Here is a 4,753-nt window from a genome sequence, read left to right on the forward strand (position 1 = left end):
TGTCATGATGCCAATAAACTGAAGTATTTTCCATTTGTAAACACTAGTGTGACGTGCCCCTACTGTGTCTTCTGGAAACCCTGTAATACAATAACAACAACAACAATACATAACTACACTTTTTTTGCCTCTAAGACCTACATAAAAATAAATTGAAGGGGTGTTTTTCACATTTGAGTCTATGCAAGTTGCATCCGTGACATCGACATACAAAATCAGGGGTGGGGAACCGTTTTCATTCGACGGGCCATTTCAAATGTTATAGAGTCCTCCAAGGGCCATACTGTACTGTAAACACAAACCAGGATTTCCCCCTGCACTTAAGGCCTATATTGAAGGGAGCTATACCTCCAGGATTTCCCCCTGCACTTAAGGCCTATATTGAAGGCAGGTATACCTCCAGGATTTCCCCCTGCACTTAAGGCCTATATTGAAGGCAGCCACCTTTACAACAGACCCCACTTCCACTAGGTCCCCTGAAAATATGACTTAATGTATTGCAAAGGTAATTTCCAACATTGCTTTACACAACATGTCATATTTCATGTGAAAATGCTGTATAACATTAACATTATATCGGCGGTCGGATAAGACGACCTGAAGGGACATACATAGGTTCCCTCTGCTTGGCTAAACCAACGGCTGGAATACACTACCGGAACGCATCCTCCAGCTGGGATATCAGCTTTTCAACCTATGGGCCGGGGCCCACTGGTGGGCCGTGAAGTTATTCCAAGTGGGCCTTGAAATCATTTTCTAAAAAATTACAATCATTTTGGTGTGTCTTGCATTGGGGCTATATGCCTGTATGTAAAATAACTTGTTACAACCTACCCCACCACTGTCCCCCATTGCCACTAGTGCTTAGAGATTAGCAATGGAGAAACCATTATTCCCTGTTCTTATCCCTTATTTATTGTAGGCCTAACACCTGTAACACCTATTGGGGTTGGTTGTACCTAGCCTGGTCTGACCATCCCATAATACTACATTTCATACCGTAGTGGAGCCAATCCTTTGGCGGAAGTACGTAGGATGGCTCGCGATGCTCTACCTGTTCTCACCCTGTTCTTATCCCCTATTTATTTTAATGTGGTATGTCCAGCGTCTACTCTCTACTATCTATGTGTTGTAGTATGTCTTTAGGAGATATGAAATGTTGACCACTTAAGTTCCCCCCTGAGGGATAATAACGTTTTCAAGTTTTGGCTAAGGACGCGCTCAACTTATATGAAAAAACGAAAGTCTTTGGGTGCGCGATAAAATGTATCAACTTATGGAAGAAAAAGTCCGCACTCACAAACTGCGTCTCATAATTTGTTTATATTACCACCATGTCCAAAAGGAAACGCGTTTCGTCTTTCAAGCCTTCATCAGTGTGTGATGAACTGAACTGATGAAGGCTTGATGGCCGAAACGCGTTTGCTTTTGGACATGGTGATAATATAAATAAATTATGAGACGCAGTTTGTGAGTAGGCCTACGGATAATAAAGTTTACCTTGACTTTGACCTTGATTATTTACGATGAACTTGCTACCCAACTTACAACAAACCCATAGGCCTAGTCCTACAACTTTATCTCAACAACGGCATAAGCAATAGACAAAAAGAAGACGAAGAATCTCTAACTGGTGAGATTGGCGGCGTTACTGAGGGGTGCCTGTGTTACTTTCATAGGGTGCATCCCAATATGTGACCTTGCCTCCTCCACTTGCCTCCTCCACTTGCTTCTCGTCATGATGACATCACTGACAACAGCATTATATTTCAATATCTTGCAAAAGCTCAATTGTAAAGTCTTTTTCTCATTTGCAATTGTGATGGTGAATGAAAAACAGTCCCTCAAAAGTTGTTGTGGCGAGGCTGACAGCTGGGAAACTTTATCGTTTTCTCCACGGAGGAGGGGCCAGGAGGCGGGACGAGGAGACAAGCACAAGTGGAGGAGGCAAGGTCACATATTGGGATGCACCCATAGGCTACTCGATCTCACACACAGGATTTTTTTTCTTCAACTAAAGGCACGGTTCTGAATGCGCGTGTTCTGCTTTGCCTGATTATTATCATGCCTGCGCTCGCCAACTTGGCGTAACTGCAAGATTGACTACAATGGGAACCAATCAGAGTGAGCCCCTCGTCTCTGCTACTTTCTCTGGGGCAGGGCTGAGAGTATACAGGTAGGCTCATACCTCTATGGGTAGGCTCCACAGCACACAGGTAGGCGTACTCGGTAGCCTACACAGACCTTAAGTTACACTACCTCTGCCTTAAGTATGAGCGAGGCGCCATTTCATGCCAAATCGAAAGCAGTTGGCCACCAGATCATTCTTGGTCTCTAGACAGCAAATATCGGCTACAAGCAGAGTTTATGAGAGATAATGCGCAACAGGATAAAGTAACAAGTAACGATATTGGATAGCGGTTGAACTGTCTGTATTCTGCTGCGCGAAGAAACACATGAACTTGGAGCGCTCGGACCGTGTTGTAGTGGCTACGATCGACGGCGAGGACGCGCAGTGAAGGCGCAATGTTGGCTCGCTCTGCTGGCAGGTTGGTTGCCGCGGCTGTTATGCACTGTTATGCACCATCAAGCTTAGCTAGAATTAGGCTAAAATATGAATTGTTTTTCCATTGGAGTACATGGGTGATGATCGTTTACAGATGTGCATCATCTCAAAGCTATCAGTCAGTGGCAAAACATTACTGAAATGGAGAGAGACTACTATAATAAGTAGGCCTAGTATGGCGATTAGGGCGTCGCTGAAGTGCTCACAATTTGAGCTGCTACAGGTGACAGACCTATTAAAATGGAAGTGTTTATGACTCAGAAGGTAAGAAAGTGGATCGTACTCGGGTTCTTCTTTTCTTCATTTAATTTTTTATTTTTTACATAGCAGCAGAAGTGTAGACAACCGTTTCGGCTGTTGCCTTCGCCAGTGTCTATGACATTGTTAGTGTTTATGACTCAAAGAAAGAGGCTAGGCAAACAGTGCATGTCAGAGTTCCAAGTCCAATGCGTCCTCTGACAAGGAGAGTATCAAGGCTTGTCTCAAATATGTTAAAACATATTGGCAATCCATACAAAGCTTCTGATAAAATATGCTGCGGTGACAGAGGTATCAAACGTTTTTGAAAGGAGAGCCCCTTGTAATATCTGGTGTGAAATGAACACTGCATTTGAAAACAACACCATGTTACAATTGAAACATGGTGGTGGGAATGTCATGCTTTGGGGCTCTTTTGCTGCCTGGGGACATGGATGACCTATGAGTGAAGAATGCATGAATTCGGCTCTTTACAAACAAATCCTGAAGGATAATGTCCAGCCATCCATTTGTAACTATTCATTTGTGTTCAATCTACCAAATGTGCAAAAACATACACATGACAGCAGAGGGCATTTTCACACTTGGCCCTTTTAAACCATTTAAGCGAACTCAGACCTGTGATTCTGCATTTTCCCCTGAATATGTGAACACCTCTGAGCGCACAGGCCCCTCGAAAGCAAACCATACTGAGACCGTACAGGCCCCTCGAAAGCAAACCATACTGAGACCGCACGGTTGGCATAAGATTCCTCTGACTAGGTAGGTGTATCAGTAGGCGCATGTCGGTGCATTAAATTTCACTTCATGCTGGGGTTCCCAAACTTAACCGTGCAAAGGCCCCCCATACCCTGGTAGATTCGAGCCAAGGCCCCCTTTACATGGGTCGTGCCATATACTTTTCCTGTGCACTCCCTTTCACAACCATAGTCTAGGCCTGTGAGTCGGTCCCACTAGGATATATAAAATTAACTAATGGCAATATTGTTTAGGTCATTTGTTTTTATTTTGGTGTACATTAGTTATTCCATTTCTCCTGATTTATTTTATTATTTCCTACCAACTTTCCGCGGCCCCCCTAGCACCCCCTCACGTCCCCCCAGGGGTCCCCCCCCCCACTTTGAAAACCACTGACTTCATGTCTACACCCGCTTGCAGACAGCAATGCATTCTGGACTTAATGTCTACACCCGCTTGCAGACAGCAATGCATTCTGGACTGGAAATGTTGCATGATGGTCAACAAAATTCAGTCATGATGTCATGAACACCCGACATGTGACACAGTGCTACTTTTTTATCATTAGACTACATTTCTTAACTGTCTATGAAAAAGTATAATATTGAATTACTTCTCCCAATTTCCTTGCATTGAAATACAATGTGCATTGAATGCAGTGTCCCAAAATTCCCCATTTTTGCTCATTAACCCCTTAGTGCACAGCCTATGTAATGACCTCACTGTCACCAAAATTGTAACGGCTATGTCTTTATCTGTTACTTAAGGCTCGCTGTACTGTCATAGCATTGTTATTATGATGTAGTTGAGTATTTTCAGCAAATAGTGAATAGGCCCGCCTGCAACCCCATCGAGGCTACCGTACAATTTATTTGAAGAATTTTGACATTTACTCACCTTTGTAAAGGCATTGTTATTATTTTGAGCCCAGCTCTATAGGCCTTTCTTTTTTTATAAATGTCAACATTTTGTGATTTCAGTGTAAAGATGGAGAAGTCAGATTCGCCTGCACCCAGCTGTGTGTCTGTGAAGTCAATGAATGAACCAGCAAACTTCACAGGATAATTTACACCCAATCCAAAGTGAGCATTAAGATGATTTTGTATTTGTGGATGGGTTAGGCAATGCACACATTTTTGTCTTGCACGATGATGAATTTCTTTTTTTGTTTTCCCCACATGTGATTTCAGG

This window comes from Engraulis encrasicolus, chromosome 16 (genome assembly GCF_034702125.1).
Source record: "Engraulis encrasicolus isolate BLACKSEA-1 chromosome 16, IST_EnEncr_1.0, whole genome shotgun sequence".
Taxonomy (NCBI): domain Eukaryota; kingdom Metazoa; phylum Chordata; class Actinopteri; order Clupeiformes; family Engraulidae; genus Engraulis; species Engraulis encrasicolus.